Here is an 18023-nt window from a genome sequence, read left to right on the forward strand (position 1 = left end):
GTTAGACAAGTTAAAAAATCCCCGACTTTCAATATTCATATCGCAACAACTTTTGAACGGCTCAACCGATTTTCATAAAACATGGCTAAGAACAGTCGGGATAAAATTATCTATGACACAAAAAAAACTAAACGAAAATCGGTTCATAGTTTGGGAGCTACGATGACACAGACAGATATACACACACAGACACGTTAAACTTGTAACACCCCTCTTTTTGTGTCGGGGATTAAAAATATTATTTATTTCTTATTTACAATTACAAAATAGCATCGAAATCTTAATCTTTATGTACACAAAATACTCAAAAAGTAACTCTCACAATGGTTGTTCATTTGATGTGTGACCAAAAATATATTATCTTGAGTTCCTCCGTGTTTCGGAAGGCACGTAAAACCGTACCGGTTGTATTTGCAGTCGTTAAAACCCGCCAATCCGCAATGGGCCCGCGTGGTGGGTCATGGCTCAAACTCCTTATCCGTCTGTAAGGAAGGCCTGTACCCCAGCTGAGAGGACATTAAAATGGCTGTTGAAGTTGATACAAAATACAGACAAAATTAAACACGTCTAAATGCATCCTATGAATATAAATTGACTAACGGTTGATACACATAAAATTAATTTATAATTTAAAACTGAATGATTTATTTTGACGCGGGGTACAACATGTTCTTTGTAGTAATAAAAAATTTAACAGCACGTCGACTTTATTGTAATTTATCGTCGTGTAGGTGGGCACGCGCCAAAGTTTTTGTCTTTTTCATTTTATGACGAATTTTAGTCGTCCACCGGTTTTCGTTCGTTCAATTTTAGTTTACATGGGCTATAATTAATAAGTCTATTTTTAACTAGGTATAAAGAGACTATTTTTAAATCCTGCCTACTATAACTAGGAAACGTAAAATGTTATCGTATAAAATCAACTTTCATTAAAACCTTATCCTATACATTTACAAAATAGAGTCCCCTGTCTGTATGAACGCGAAAAACTCAAAAAGTACCGGACGGATTCAATTTCCATTATACTCGTATATGACATAATATACTTAAGAAACACATTAAAATATACCCCAATATAAGAACTAGACGAATACGAATTTTCATACACATCACATCTATTAAATTCCGGCGTCCTACCTGAGCGACGGAACGAAGCATGATAGCGCGACGCTGTGCTGTGCTAGTTTCAATGAATGTATTACGGCGACAGTTGATATAACATTAGATGTTATCTATTATAAATTACCTAAGTTATTTTAATATAGCCTTAAGGTTCAATTGTCGCAACATATTATTAATAATGTGTCAAACAGAACCGTTTTGTTCATAGTAAATAAGTAATTAATCAATTGGTGTCAAACTACTAGTCTACTTTCTTTCTTACCGACTGTGTTATTGCTGGCACTGGTGTCAGATTTTATACAAGACGCCTAAAGGCATCCGACATGACTTTTACGGCACAATTGACGTCAACCAGTGTGCCGGTTTCCTTGCGATGTTTTCAAATTGATATACAAACTCATTGCGGCATTAGTAGGATTCGAACTTGTGATCTTTCGGTTTATTAAATTATATTTTGATAGATCGTAATGTAACCGAAGCGGTGGTAGTGTAATGGTTAAGACGCCTGTGGATCTAAAGGTCCCAGGTTCGAATCCTACTTGTGCCACATGAGTTTGTATAACAATCTGACTCATGTATAGTAGTTTTCATCGTCCACCACTTGCTTCCGGTGAAGGAAAACATCGTGAGGAAACCTGCACACTGGTTGACTCTTATTTACTTGTGTGTGAAATGGAGAAGGCAATGGCAAACCACTCCATTAATAATTACAATAAACACAAGAAAGTTGTTGTGTGTGTTTCATTCCACGTAACAACCACGACCCCAAGCCATGAGGAATACGACTATGAAGAAGAATGTAACTGTGCCATATAATTAATATGAAGACAGTTTTTTTCACCTGCCATTGATCTAGAAACCAATACATGAAGTGTGTCATTGAAGTCTTAACAATATAGAGGACACGTTTACAAAGCAATAGTTTCGTTATAACACTCAATTCATCAAAAGAGTGTGATAACAGTGTCACAAATTGATTGTTTCAAACTGACATACTCATATTCTTTGATTAGTTGAATTTATAGCTTACTAGCTTTTGCCCGCGGCTACGCCCGCTCGTTAATTTTGCGGGATGAAGGTATGCTATGTCCTTTTTCATACTTCAAACTACATGTATGCAAAAATTCAAGAAGATTGGTTGAATGGATAGAGCGGGAAGAGGTAACAAACAAGAAAACAAACAAACTTACTTTCACATTTATAATATTAGTTACCATTTTACCATAATACTTTTATCGATCCCAAAATTGTTGTTAATCTAGATTAGATTGAATTTAATTTACAACATTACAACGTTTCGACCGCTGCTGATGCGCGGTCATTACAATCCGTCAATTTTATTGGGGAAGCAATCATTTCCAAAATCAATCATTCATAAAATTGACGTTACTACAGTACAGAGTAATTAATGTAAAGTCATATAGTGAAACTCATTATTGTCTTTGTTAAAATTTGAAAAAATTGTAACGACAGCGCGTCCGCAGCGGTCAAAACGCTCCGCGAAACGCTCCGCGAACCACCTTTGGCGTTATCAAAGTGTCCATAATTATTTATTTATGAGATAACATTATGCACTACATGTCAGAGCTGATAAAACATGTTTTTTTTACAGCAGCGCTATCCTTGACACAGTTTTTGAGATCAGTATCTATTGGAAATGTTAACATACATTATTTTAACGAGGTGTCAGGTGGATATCCTTAGACTACAGGTGCATTAGACATGAGCTTTAGGTATATGATTTTAGGGGCCGTCCATTAATCACGTGATTTTTTTAGCATTTAAAAAAAATCGTTGAACTTTTTGAAAGCTTGGGCAAATATGTTTGAAAATTATGAATAATATTTACACTAACCTAATTCTGAATAATACTATAAATGCGAAAGTAAGTTTGTTTGTTTGTTTGTTACCTCTTCACGCTCGATGTACTCAACCAATCTTCTTGAAATTTTGCATACTTATAGTTTGAAGTACAGAGAAGGTCATACGGCCTTTCATCACGGAAACATTACTGTTGCCATGGTAAATCACGCGGGCGAAGCCGCGGGCAAAAGCTGGTATACATATAATATAAATCTTTTTTAACGATTTTTATTGACTGTGCATTCAAATTTTTCGTATTTTGTTGTATTTTACAATAAAATTGAAATATTGAATACTATCTAGCTGTTGCTCGCTTCTCCGCCCGCGGTAGTTTGTGTTTGACCACGGATCATCAACCATTATCCATTCCAAATTTCATCAAAATCGGCCCAGCAGCTACTATATAGCCGTCAAACAGCAGACTTTCGTTTTAATAATATTAGTTAGTTTGGGTTTGCCATACTAGGCCGCAAGGAAGACCATCTATGAGATGTAAAGACGACATTGTTCGACACGCAGCGCGATATTAGATGTCGATTGTAAGACTGAAACTATGTCCAAAATTGTTTATAACAGAGGCTGCTAAGAGAACAGAGTATGCATTAATGGAATAATTATGGCCTCGCAATAAATTTAAGTGGGTATTTCAGTATTCTTTTTCTGTAGTGTGAACATAGCCTTATCCTGCCAATTAATTTATTGTTTAAATTAATTGGCAATACGCAGGATAAGGCTATGCTCACCTACACCTTAACTAAAGAAATCCCGCAACCTTACTATTATATCAATAACAAATAGCCACGTTCTTGTTAACAACCGTAAATTAAAATCTATCAAAATTTGTTAACGGGCAGAGTCTAACAGATTGATGCCGATAAATCGAGATTTCCTAATGGATTAATTAACTTAATTCGGTCGGAAAAAAGGGAATGAGCCAGTGTTTCTCAATTTGCCGGTCGGTTGGTTACGTCAAATGTACCGACTACAAATTAGTTTAAAAAGGTTTGGTTTTAATTAACCCGGTAGTTTTCAATTTATCCAGCTGTAATTAACATTTTGGATTATTTGGTGAAACATATTTGATTGTCTTTTACCCGCGGCTTCGCACGCGTATATTTGCCACGGGAACAGTAATTTTTCCGGTGCTAAATTGTACCCTATGTTCTTCTCTATACTTCAAACTACTTGTATGCAACATTTCACGGAGAATGGTTGATTAGATAAAGCGTGAAGAGGCAACAAACAAACTTACTTTCCCATTTATAATATTAATTAGGATTATGTTATCATTATGGCATTGTGTTGAATACTTAATATAAAATAATATGAAGAGATTAGCGCATTTTTTTCATAACAAATGGCTGTCTTATCAAAAAGATTTCATCAATTTTTCGCACTACTTTAATTGCTATGTCGTAGGTACTTCTTTAATTGCTTGTATATTTGGAAAATTAATAGTTACTTGTACGTAAATGAGGTGAATATTATTAGTAACAAAAACTGTCACTCCCTATGGTATTCTTAGATATCTTTTAAACTACGCAACGGATTTTGATGCGGATTTTTCGTAGCATTCCCGAGGAATATTTACGTGTATAATTTATAATAGTTAGATCCGAGCCAAGCCGGGTCGAGCCTCTAGTTCCATATATATGTAAATATTGACGTGCAATGGCGATAAGATTACGTATTTTTAACAATCTACTGATGGCACCACTAATTAACAAAATTCTTGATACCTACATGGAAAATCTGCTTTTATTTTCCGTGTAAATTGTTTTGCTGTCGGTACACAGTGCCGCAGAGTAAGTATTTAGGTTAGCTCCTAACAAGTGCAGGATACCCGCGATCTAACGACCTGACTACCAATCCTAACCTAGGGTTACCAATTTCTTTTTATCATAAATAAAGTATATTTGGGTCTGAGAAGCAAAATAAATAGTATTTTAGATAAAAAAATGTCTACATGCGAGTGTCAATATCTGCCGTCAGACCCATGGTATTAGTAGGTACTCCGTACCGAAGTATTTACTAAATCCATGGTCAGGCCAGCCAGACTTGAATATTTGACATTGCGCTGCACTGAGACCGAACGCCCCCTCTAACATTTTTTTTAAATATTATGTGTGAGCGTCTGCAAACAGTATTTTGTATAATTTTTTATTGTTCAACAGCAAAAAGTATAATTTAGTGAAAAACTGTTTTTAGCAGTAGTTATAGTTGGGAACCCTACTGACGCCGGACGTCGTAATCTGCAGGCTGTGGCTTACTCTGAAGTTGCAACGTATATATCCTTCCATTTTATTAATGTTAGATCACAATTGTGACTCAGTGTAATGTAATATTTTTCGCAATCGAATAAAATCATTTTATTGTCACACACTGAAGAATATAAAAAAAAAAATAAAGAAATAAATTCGTAATATCCGTAACAAGCTTCTTTAAATATATAATTCTAAAGTCCGTCCCTTATAGTAAGTACCCGGCTCTAAAGTTCTTACTATAAAAAAAAATCATCTGTTCAAGTAATTCTCTCTTATCTCTGCATGTTTCCTTCGGGGTTGTGAAGCCACGAAGCCAGCGGGGTCAGTTATAATAATAACATAACGCAATACTTATTTTTAACAATTTTCATATATTTTGTCCTGTCCCCTATTTGACATGTTATCATAACGAATATAGAAAAAACTAAATATTTCAATCAATAATATTTTAAGTATTTAAAATAACATGACATAAATTTTACATGATAAACTTACGTTTGACATAACGCGCTGCGTCGCACTGTCTTGCAGCTTTTGACTTTCACCTAGGAAAATGTTTCTTCAGATTTTTTTTCTTTATCAGTTATTACTTAGTTTTAAACGACAACATTCTTACACAATCGTTTTGTAACATTGAACAAAATGGCCGTTTCTCATAATACAGTCACACTAACCAGATTGTAATTTATTGAACAGACAGACATTGGCTGGTATTAATTTGTTAATATATTTAGATTTGTCTACAACTGGAAGTATACTATCAGTTTAACGTTCACCGAACATGGTGAATTTCACGTATACATCTGGTTATTATGTAATCTCATTATTACAAATTACGCAATATATATAATCTGTGCATTCCCGGTTGCGGTCGGGGATGTGAATTTAAATCCGTGGTCAGATTAAAAAAAATAAAATTAAAATTGTAAAAATTTGGTTGTGATTTTATAACCCTGAGAGTGCTATCGTCGCATATCAGCTGCCTAGGTATGTGTCCCAAAATCGCCTCTTACGACGTATTCTATTCCAGGGCGGAACCACTCGCCACTATCTAGGATAATGTTTAATTCGTATTAAATTGTTGCATTATGAAGACAACCTTGTTTCGTTCCGATTTTCCGATGTGATCCTTACTGGTTGTCCCATAGATAAAAGAATATCGGTTGTCCTTATTGAGACAGAGCGGCGCATGCGACGCGATAATATTCAATGAATATATTGTACATCAATTGTTTTTAGTTTTTATTTTTCTAATAAATTCTTTATTTTGTTTGCAGATTCTAGACAGATCAATGCGAAATGTTCCCGTAATAAATCTAGAAGAGACAAGGTTAGTTCCAATAAAAGCCTAATACTATTTAACTTAAAACTTATTATTACGCTATTAAACTTATTTGAATTTAAAACAACAATATCTATTGGTATGTAAGTTTGTAGAGGATGGAAGTTTTTTATGAAATTCTTAATATTCGAATGAGAAAATCCAATTTAGAATACTCACTTTAGTATACCAACAAACTTGCTAGAATCTTACGTATCCGTTGTACTGAGTTGAGCGACGAAATGCTGCACGATGCGACATTGTTTCAAATGCAGCGCAGTTCCATACAACTTGAAATAAATCTCATTAATAGTACTTATCAAAAAAATAACTTGGTACGATTTTGGAATGCTAATCACTTTAGGTCCTAACCTGGATCGCTATAAGAGATGATAGTAAGCCTTCAGTTAACATTCTCATTTACATTTCATAACAAAATTAAGGTCACGGCTCCAGAGTAAAAAAAAAAAAAGCATCCGTGACATCACGGCTACGGTTTCCAACCGGTTCGCCACTCGCTTTCGTCGGAGGCTATCGATATCCATCAAATAATAAGACAGCTGTGTAATAAGGTCTTTATTTAAAAATAAAAATCGGTCTTGTTTTTAGGGCCCCATGTCTATTAAAACCAAGTTCCGTTGGCAAAGCAAGTAGCAAAAGTCGGGTTGGAATTAAACTCGTGAAACATTTGAACACCTTAGAAACACAAGCTTATACCCACTTTTGATGGTGTGTAGACTATGGAACTCATCTCAACTGTTATTTGTAATAATAAAAACAAACTGGTTATTTTAATATAAAGTCACGAGACATGGAAGTTTTTTAAAAATTTTATTTTACGTTCGGACGAACAGCAAATGTACAAAAATAGCTTACAAAATAAATATTTTAAAGCCAATTTTATAGGTCTTCACAAATAGCGACAAAATAAAATTTAGAAAATACGTGAACGCCAACTACTTATTTAATTACTTATATATAAAACGTTTAACCCTCGCTGGAGTAGTATTGACTAAATCAACATCTAAAGTTTTGCTGATAGTAATGATCATACATTACGGTTATTAATTATAAGCTTTTACCTGCAGCTTCGCCCTCGCGATTTTCTCTGCGAAAGCGGAATAGATATGATTCTCATACAAAACTTTTAATCCCTTTATATTAAACTTATTATAATTAGGGGTTGCATTTTGAAAAAAAAGTGGCCTCTGTTTAATTAACTACATAAAAATTTGATTACATGTATAGATGCATGCTGGACCGATTTTGTTTAATCAAAATTGGTCCAGCGGTTTGGCCGTGAAAGACAGACAAACAGACAGACAGACAGACTTTCGCATTTATAATATTAGTACGGATTTCTGATTTGATTTGTTTTATGCACAGCGTTAAGCGTTTACAATTAATTTATTAGCTTATTACCAATTTTTTATTGTATAATTTATTTGTAACCTTGACCGATGAAAAATTGATAGGACATAAATTTCACCTTATACAGTCGATAGCACATCAACATGCTCAAGTTTATTGCATTATACAAAATCGCACCTATGAAGTCCACTGTACATATTCCAAGGTATTATCAGACGCATCTATGTTTAAATAGCAACAATTTATCTAATGAATTAAACGTTGAAAGATACTTACACGCTCTTAACTGTAATCCAATATAAGCCGTAACATTATCCAGTGTTTAATCGGTCGCTAATTACAGTTAAATTGCAGCGGTTATTCACTTAACTGCGCTTCTTTCAAAGTTAACCGCTTGGCGATGTTAACAATTCGACGTAAACTATTCAGAAAGCTATATGAGCACGGCATAGAAATACTAACACAAAAAGAATAAGAATTAATAATTAACACAAAAACAATATGAATTACATTAGAAATACACTATGAAGAACACAATTAGAAATACAATATGAAGAATTAATTATATATATATGATATTGTATTTTCTAAACAAAATAAAAAAATATAATTGGCTTAAAACGTGTCTAGTCAGAGCACAAAAAATAAGTTTTCAAATGAAAAAAATATGGAGGTACCTGAAATGTAAAATTAAGTAAAATTATTAATTAATGTAAAAACATTATAATGTATGGTATTATAATGTTAATGTGTACCTCCACATTTTTTTATTTAAAACTTATTTGTTGTGCTCTGACATTTTAAATGCTTAAAATGCTTAAAAATAACTAATTATTTATATAGATGAGCTTTATTATTTCCATTGAAAAAATACACAATTATGTAACAGCTAAGGACATACCTATTAAATTAATTTAAATGGAGAATTAATATTAAATCGCCATCGACACTACGTTCAATATAGCTATATTTTGAAACTATTTTTTTTACTTATCAGTTTAAAGTAAACCTGTATCTTTGACACGAAAAGAAACAAAAAATAACTAGATGTGAATATTACACGCCTCCTCATCAAATAATAGTTGTCGTAAAATTTATTTAATGCTGAAATAAAATCCGATGAAAAACATTTTTACAATGTTGCGTTTTGTTTGCAATATATTTCAATGGCGTCAAAAAAGGAACAAATTTTTATTACTTTATTGAGTTTTATCGACGGCCAGCATTTAGCTTTTAGTGCTAGAGAAAAATCACACTTATTTACACCAGAAACATATATAAACAAGTTAATTATCGCATTATGCAGACAATGCATAGCTGCTTTTGTCATACAAACTTTCTTTGTATAACAAACGCACCTGATAGAAATTAAAAGTATGATTATGTTTGAAACTCCTTTCTAGGACCAGGACCTGGGTATACCTCTGGTAAATTTTATTAAAATCGGATGAGTAGTTTAGCTGTGAAAACTAATAGCCAGTTGCATATATTAATGTGGACGTTTTTCAATTTAAATGCGTCGTGTTCAATTATAGCAATTTCTATACTTCCTTAGTTAAGAAAGAAAATGGCTTCCGTTCGCTAATCACTCGTAGATAAGGTGATTACGACTATTAAAATAAACTGTCTAACTGTATATAAGTAGACGTAGGTACATTGGTGTTAGCATATATTTCTATTTGACTAAAATATAAATAAATTTAATTACTCAAAGGCTCACACTGAGCACTGGCTTGTATCGTGGGTGGCGGCGGACACAAACACAGAAACGGGGACAACATACACCCAGCTCTCTCAAATATTATATTTGTGATCACAGACATAACATTTTTGTGTATATTCTCGGTTTCGGGGGCTGTGACGCCACAAAGCCTCACGAATGGAAAGCCTGCTAGAATGAGAAGCCTATAAGACAACCTTAAAATTTTTAAACGCTGCGATTTTATAATGCTTCTAGCTAGCTGCGCCACGGGGCTTCACTCCCGTGGGAATTTCGGGATAAAAAGTACCCTATGTGTTATTCCAGGTTAAATTGTACCCGTGTAGGTGCCAAATTTCATAACAATCCTAGTCTAGTAGATTTCGTATTATACATACCTACATACATACACACATACATACATAGATACATACATACATCCTCACAAACTTTCGCATTTATAATATTAGTAGGAATTTTGTATATCAGCTGCCTAGGTTATGTGTCTCTAGTCACCTCGTATAATATTCACGGAAGGATGTGGAATGTTCCTATTCTAGGGCGGAACCACATGCACTTTCCGACGACTTTCCACCAGCCCGCGATATAGTCTATCCCGTAAAAGATATAGACGTGAAGTAAACACCAAAATGTATAATTTAGTCAAAACAGAGCATGACCTATAAAAATATAGTCAATTATAGGCATCCAGCTGCTATCCAAAATGGAGTATGTGGAATGTAACAGCTCTCGAAAGGTCATTACGGCAGATGATGCTAAAGTTATTGTATCTTTTTAGATGTGTTCTTAATAAGTGGTTGTATTGACAATTACCGTATCTTAATCGAAAATATACACAACAAATAGCATTTTAAATCAATACATATAATAAAATTGAAGAAAAGTCAAATTTGTACATTGGATTGTTTTTTTCAATTCTTCCTGGAATATACTTAGTTAATGATATAGATGACGAAAATATAGTTTCGGAAATTTTGTCTGTCTGTCTGAACGCGCATCACTCGAAATCTACTGGACCGATTTGCTTGAAATTTGGTATGTAGGTACCTTATTATACCGGGTTAACATCTTAGATACATTTCATGTAAATGGTCAGGTTCCCGTAGGATAATTGAAAAACTAATAACAATCAACCTTCAAAATTGGGTTGAAAGATGTTTGGGACCTAATACTAATATAATTTTCAAGATAAAACGCTGAAAAATCTTACTGATACTTTTTGCAGTAAATAACAGTAAGTAAATACAAAAAAAGATTAATTTACGTTTGTGGTTAATAAAAAACCGGGAAGTAAAACGTCATGGAAAATGGGACGGCACGCGTTGCAGAAAGCGGGAGTGGGAGACGGAGCGGGAAATAGGAAGGAGACACAGGTAGTGGGAAACGGGACGGGACACATTGCGAAAAACATGATGGCACAATATGTAGGAAACTGTACGGGATATCTACATTATATAGCAGGAAGTGGGATTAAACAAGTTTGCGGGACGAGACACGCAGCGGGAAACAGGGAATTGTACTAAAGATGAGAAAAAATGCGAATTTGAATCATATATGTTTACCAGTCTTACAGAGTACGCGATAAAAAAAGTTACTGAGATTTTGCTATGAATATCACGCGGGCGAAGCCGCGGGCAAAAGCTAGTGTAAAATAAAAATGCTAACTAATCGTTACTTACTTACTAATAATCGTTACTAACTTAGTCGTTTGAAGTATGGACCCTTGTCCATATATAGGGTATCTTTCATCCCGGTAAAACAACAGTTCCTGTGGGAAGTTTAGGCGAGCGAAGTCGCGGGCAAAAGCTAGTTATCGACAATATTGTTACAAATAAGTCATAATATATCTCTATTACATTTGAAAAAAAAATCACATACAAACAACTATATGTAGTCGGCATCTGTTTTCGTTCAGTGATATTCGCTCTAATACAAATTAGACGACTTTTTAAATCGCGTATTTTGTATGAGAGCTTTTATTAAAAACTAGCAATGTATATCAAATCCGCCAATAATTGGCGAACTGTTTGCCGACAGTGTATAAGCCTTAACATATTATCGATGCAGGTCTATAAATACATTGACGCATTTCGACAGCAATGCATTTAGCGTCACGAGCATCATTGCATTATGCATATGCATGTGTCATGCAATGTCTGTCAATAATTTTATTGCATTTTGCGCTAATGCAGGTGTAAGTATAGCGTGTGGTAGTCTGTTATAACTACACGACTATATTTTTAACCCCCGACGCAAAAAGAGGGATGTTATAAGTTTGACCGCTAAATGTGTCTGTCAGTCTGTGTACGTGGCACCGTAGCTCATCAACGGATGAGCCGATTTGGATGCTGTATTTTTTCTTTAATTGCTAATTTTTAGGCGGTGGTTCGTAGATCTGTTTGGTCAAAATCGATTCAGCTGTTCAAAAGTTGTAGCGAAATGAATGGGTTCCGTAAAGTTCGGTATTTTTGTTACATTGCAGGGAACGAGGAAACTCCTCAGCACGGACATTGGTTTTTGTCAGGCGTTAAATGCCACAAGATCTCTCTCTGACGACAGTAAAATCTTGTGACTAAAATTAAATTTTTGTAAAATGTTTCATTCACATAATAGGTTGATGCCGTCGACGATATAAAATTAAAACTAAATTTAAAATGTGTACGCGCATGCTACGTTACGCATTATGGATCTGATAGGAGCTCCCCTATGTTTTACAGCCCCGGGTTACAGTTAGAACGTCTATTACTTAATTATTTAATTAGAGCACGGGCATCATCATAAGGAAGCTGCAGTGCTATAAAGTAATTTATATAAGACAGCCAAATTGTTTTTAATAGTTTTTCCTATTGAAATTAAATCCAAGCTATATTTCTAAACAAATGATGATGTATTTAGCAGATAAAGGGTTTTATTAGGTGGTATGATTGTTTTACATTACTACAACGACAAGGATTTTGATAGCCACTGTTTTTTAATCGCATCTTGATCAGTTAATTGTGACATATGAGCCCAATTGACAACTATGATACTTTCTAATAAAATCAATTATCTAGTGTATGTACTAGAGTTTTCCATGGAATTTTTTCGCTATTATTTGAAAGAAATTGATAAAAATGTTTGGATGGTGCTAATGTTTGGGTTGCCCCAGGCTTAATGCCATCAAGCATTCTTTCCTAGTAAAATCTTATAAAACAAGCAGAAAATGGGTTGATTTTGATATTTATTTAAAAAATATTTAAAGATATGAAAAAAAATCAGGACCCAAACGGGAACCGAATCCACGCTTCAGCCTGACTTTAAAGCCAAATATAACAAAACCTGTTATATTTCAGTAAACTCATAAGAGTTTACTGAAATATAACAGGTTTTGTGAAATATAACAGGTGTTGAATAACACGGTTAGACTACGAGTTGTGCGCGCTCTATAAATTCCTCTCTCTAATAAACGCCTCGGGAAGTTCTAATTAATTATCCTATGGGGTGCCGGCCCTGGGAAAAAGAAACGGATATCGGATAACGTTGGTTTGTTTAGTATAATCATGTCAAGATAACAATTTGGAGGTATTCTGTTCAGCACACCAATTTTTATGGCACTGAATCGATTGCATATAACGGGTTCAGAGTACAGTCAACAGCACATGAACCTACCTCGCCGCTATTACCGCCATAGAGGTTCATGCAGGGTAACTTTATGTGCTGTTGACTGTACTAGTCCTTGTTTCAGGTGAGATTCCAGAATTATTAAAATGCATTCCTCCTAGAGCTCCCTCTTAGAGTACCTCTAGCAAAGTAGTTACTTGTGATGAGGTCTATTTGTAGAAAAATCATAAAATATTTTAAGCAGGTATTTCAATTTTCCTAAACGGACAAATCCTTATAATTATTTTAAAATTAATTTAAAGTTTTCAACACAAAACGATCTAATCGACCAATCGACCGCATTGCCCATGAGGTCGATTGGCCCGGGATGCCTGGTGCCTTCCACAAAACGCATCTGAATAATATGAAATGGTGCGCTAATGCAATTCTAATGAGTGTCATTTCCATTGGTGCGCTAACGGAATACCTTGTTAAATAAAAGCTCGTAAGAAGGTACCGTACATTTTCACAATTAATTTGATTAGTCGTGAGTAACTTGACTGAAACATATAAATCACACTAATACAAAAAGTTATTTCGTACTCATTAATCAAAGCTCTTTTCCCGTTCTCCGAAGCTTTTTCAAGTCATTAAGGTGTAGATCGCGTGTCTCAAATGGAAAGAAATGTATACTATTAATACCCTAATCTATTCAAACAACATAAAAACTTTAGTTGTGACCTATTTACAGTAGAAATATGCAAGAACAGTTATATCACCGTGAATAAACGAATTGTATTGTGATTCCGCTCTAGAATAGGACCACTCGATATACCGTGGATGTACGAGGCTACTAAGGGACATAGGCCATGGTAGCTGCTAGGCACCATTGATATTCCCAAAGAGGCTTGATGCCAGCGGCTGGTCGAAAAATCACAGGCGAATCTTTTTGTTTGCTGACACTGATACCGTGCTTAGCGTCCAAATGTTCGCAACGTTTAAAAAAACCCAAAACAGTTTTTGAGTTCAAAACAAATATGGCGACCGTTCTACCTATAGCTTGTTAATTTTGTTACATTCTCCATTTTGTAAACGCTTATGTATTTTATTTTTGCTTCTGAACTTCTTCTTTCTTTAAAAAGGTGAGAAACTTAAACATAATATTTTTAGATTCCAGAATATTTTCATTTCATTATTATTTTCAAAAATAAGTTATCAAATAGTATACAAATCCATTAAAATGAAAATTTTCATTTTTGATATTTTCAATTTCAATCTAATTTGTATTTTAAATCGCAACGCCCGACAGGGCTTACATTGTATCTAGATTATAATGACGGAGTGACGAAGTTACTGAATTACCTTACTGTACATTGTGAAAAACAATAAATTATTTTGATTTGAATTGATCTCAGAATAGTATCTAAGTAGGTAGGTAGGTTTATTTCAGTTTTGACATCATACAAAACAAAAAGGACACCAAAACGATAAAGTAAGGCTCTGTTATTACCATACGGTCAAATGTAGGGTAAACAGTTCTATAAAGGGCACAAATATTTCTCCCTTTATTGTCTATAACCTATTTTGAGTGGGTTTTGGTAATACACACGTGTAGAAAGGGACGAAGGGAGGTCATCCCTGTCCTTTGTCATGAAACAAATGGAAATTGGTGCATCATTTTGTAGGATTCCGTGTATGTAGGGTAAAAACCCTATTAAACACCTTCGCTTTTCGTAGCTCCATCTTTGGAGCCAAAATGGTAGGTCCTTAAAGGGTCGGTTGCACTAGTCGACTTTTACGTTAACCTGCGACGTAGTTTTGATAAAATGTTAGATAAACTTAGCGTTCTTCTGTGCAGGTTAAAGTTAACTGGTGCAACGCACTCTATGTTAAAAAAAAATTTAATAAAGTTTTTGTATGACAGTGATTTTAATGACGTCAATAATTGAAAGTAAGAAATGATTCCCAATAACTTTTTTATTACTTGGTTTCGTTTAGTTTCTCAGAGGGTTTCGACCACTGCGGTCGGGCTGTCATAAAACGTTTCGTTTCGTTCCCGCGTTCAAAGAGCTCCTATGAAAACATTTAATAAAAAAAAATATTTTTTTCATCGTAAAGTTTAATTACATTTAACCATTTCAGTGATTTCCACAAAGGTATTTACCACATCACCTAGCGATAGTAATCGCTTTTTTTTAATTTCCGTAGGTACCGTTGCTATGGCAACACTACTAACAACACCGACTTTGCCATTGTACATAAAGCTTTACGTCATACGCTAAAGGTTGTTTTTAGCTTGTCAATCAACCGGGTTGTTTCAATAATCGTTTGGAATAATATTTTAAGTTGGGTTCCTACGTGAGTGATCGTAAATTAGTAGACACGATATATATTTTTTTTTTATTTCATTAATTAATTCTCTATCTCATCTGCGCTTGTCCCCAGTTTCTTTCGAAGCTGTGACACTTTGAATCCCGGGGGCAGCGTGAAAAATAGAAAAATAACCTTAATTTTTCAAAGATTTTGCAGTGATTTTACAACCGGCCGTCTTCCTGACCCGTACCCTCCTTTTGTCGCCTATCAGCTATGAATCCCTTAGTTGCCTCGTACGACATCCACGGGAGGATATAGAATGGTCCTATACTAGGGCGGAACAATACGCCTCAATTATTTTATTGATTAAATAACACACAAGTGCGTAATAAGATTACGATGTTGAAATTGGTGAAATATGTCACATTTTACGAGAAAATATGTTATAAATGAATAAACAACTAATCAGCTAAAATTAGTTTTACACCGAGGGTCCAAAGATCACCATTGCAATGTACCTCACGGAACATCATAATTAGGCAATTAGGGAAAGGAAATATGCTGTAAATTTTACAGGAGCCTATACATATAAATGAATTTGTGTTCGTTATCGATATACAGGAAAGGAAAATTTATATTCTGTTGTAAATAAGATCACGTGGGTCAACTTTAATGCCATAAAATTTATGAAAGTATGTCCTGTAGTGTCCCGTGGTTTCTCCTGTGGGAAATTCTGGATTAAAATGTTACTGGTGATCCCAATGCCACTAGTATTGTAAATGCGAAAGTTTGTAAGATGTGTCACTCTTAGATTAGACTAGAATTTAACCTGGAATAAGACATAAGGTACTTTTTATCGGGAAATTTCATGGGAGCGAAGCTCTGAGGCGCAGCTAGTATATTATTTTGTGTTATTTTTTCTATTGTTTTAGGATCGGTTAAATTAATATCATGTGTTGGATGAAACACTTACCATGGAATGGACCTACCGCAGTACAGTCAACAGCACATCCTTACTTTTATTATGTCCTAAATAAAATGTTAAAGACGTTGGAAAATATTGATAACAAAGATATAATATCCAAATTCTTCCCATAAAAAACAGGAAGACATTTTCTTATTATCAAAAATAATAATAACAGGATTGATATCTTTCCTGTCAAATACATTTCTTAACACCTCGTTAGAAACTATACTTTAAATAACAAAAAATAAATTTCCTTCTCAATTCAAATGAATACCAGCTTAAACTCGTCTAGCTAAAGTTCAAATTCAACTATAAAATATTAAATCCTGTTTAAGTCTTAAACTACGGAAATTTGTGGTCTAGATTAGTGGTTATATGGTCATTTACCATAAAACTTAACTGGATAGTGCAATGTGTTATTAAATGGCCAATTTATTGTGGTGCAGAGTGGACAAATGACCTAGTTTTGCGTGGTTAGGTACGCCACATGCATATAAAGTACAAGACTACTAATGCTGTAAAATAAATTGTGTTTTAAAAATATATATCAAATGAAAAAAATGCTGCAGCGTTATAAATAAAGCGGGCAAGTTCAGGGGCGCGATAATCACAAAAAATATTCATTTAAATAGTTTTTTATGCAATTTTTTTTCTAAAAGTTCCAACACAGTTTCTGCATTCACAGAAAACACACAATCAAAATAATTTAATCTAACGCACCGAAGGATGGAACATTATTATCGTGAATTTTATTGTTTTAAACAATACCTTCGGAAAAAATTGGTGAAAATTTATAAAATGATTTTCAATTGAATCTCGATAGTTCCGCTATTGTAAGTCGCATCCCGTTTTCTGTCCCTATGTATGTTTAGATCTTTAAAACTACTTAATGCAATATTATGTTTTTAAATAGATATAGATAGGTATATAAATGTGACACCTGATTCCTCAGGTTTAGGTATAATTTATTATGGTTTTACTCGAGCGAAGCCGGGATGGACAGCTAGTGTAATTTAAAATAGGTAACTGATCATTGTCATCTCAGGTGTAAATATAAAAAAATAGATGTTTTGTGTGAAATAAAAATCTATGACCATAGATTTTAGCCTGGAAGATTTTGGAGATGAAGAAAGAAGAATGACCACGCTGTATCTTGGCACTGGGAGAATTCACAGGAGTTGAAGTATATACCCGTGAATTTCCTGATGCCTCAATATAGTGTGGTCACCATCGTCGAGAAGTATCATCTTGAAGATGGAATGAAGACCCAAGAATGTTATTTGTGCAAAAGGAAGAATATAATTTTATTGACTGTATTTTTACTTGATGACGTTTAGCACACCTGTGTGCAGCTTCTCTTCGCAGATTGTAAAAGGCAATCAAGGGAGCTGAATATAAAGTAGATATTCCTTTCACAGGCGATAGATAGGTTAGCAATCTATTATGCCAAGTACTACACACTATCGCCAAGCCCAGACTCATGCCGACGCGAGCGCAAGAACA

At 34.3% G+C, this 18023-nt stretch overlaps 1 protein-coding gene across 3 annotated transcripts in view; it reads left to right on the forward strand.

Moving 5' to 3' along the window:
• LOC128678706 (uncharacterized protein) overlaps positions 1–18023 on the forward strand; it is a 101404-nt gene that overhangs the window by 63836 nt on the left and 19545 nt on the right. For 2 of the 3 annotated variants that reach the window (XM_053760451.2, XM_053760452.2), the window contains exon 3: positions 6527–6579. The exons of the other annotated variant lie outside the window; for it this stretch is intronic. The gene's annotated coding sequence lies outside the window, so the exon portion shown is untranslated. The remainder of the gene's footprint in view (positions 1–6526; positions 6580–18023) is intronic. 3 annotated transcript variants of the gene reach the window in all.

Source organism: Plodia interpunctella, chromosome 20 (genome assembly GCF_027563975.2).
Source record: "Plodia interpunctella isolate USDA-ARS_2022_Savannah chromosome 20, ilPloInte3.2, whole genome shotgun sequence".
Taxonomy (NCBI): domain Eukaryota; kingdom Metazoa; phylum Arthropoda; class Insecta; order Lepidoptera; family Pyralidae; genus Plodia; species Plodia interpunctella.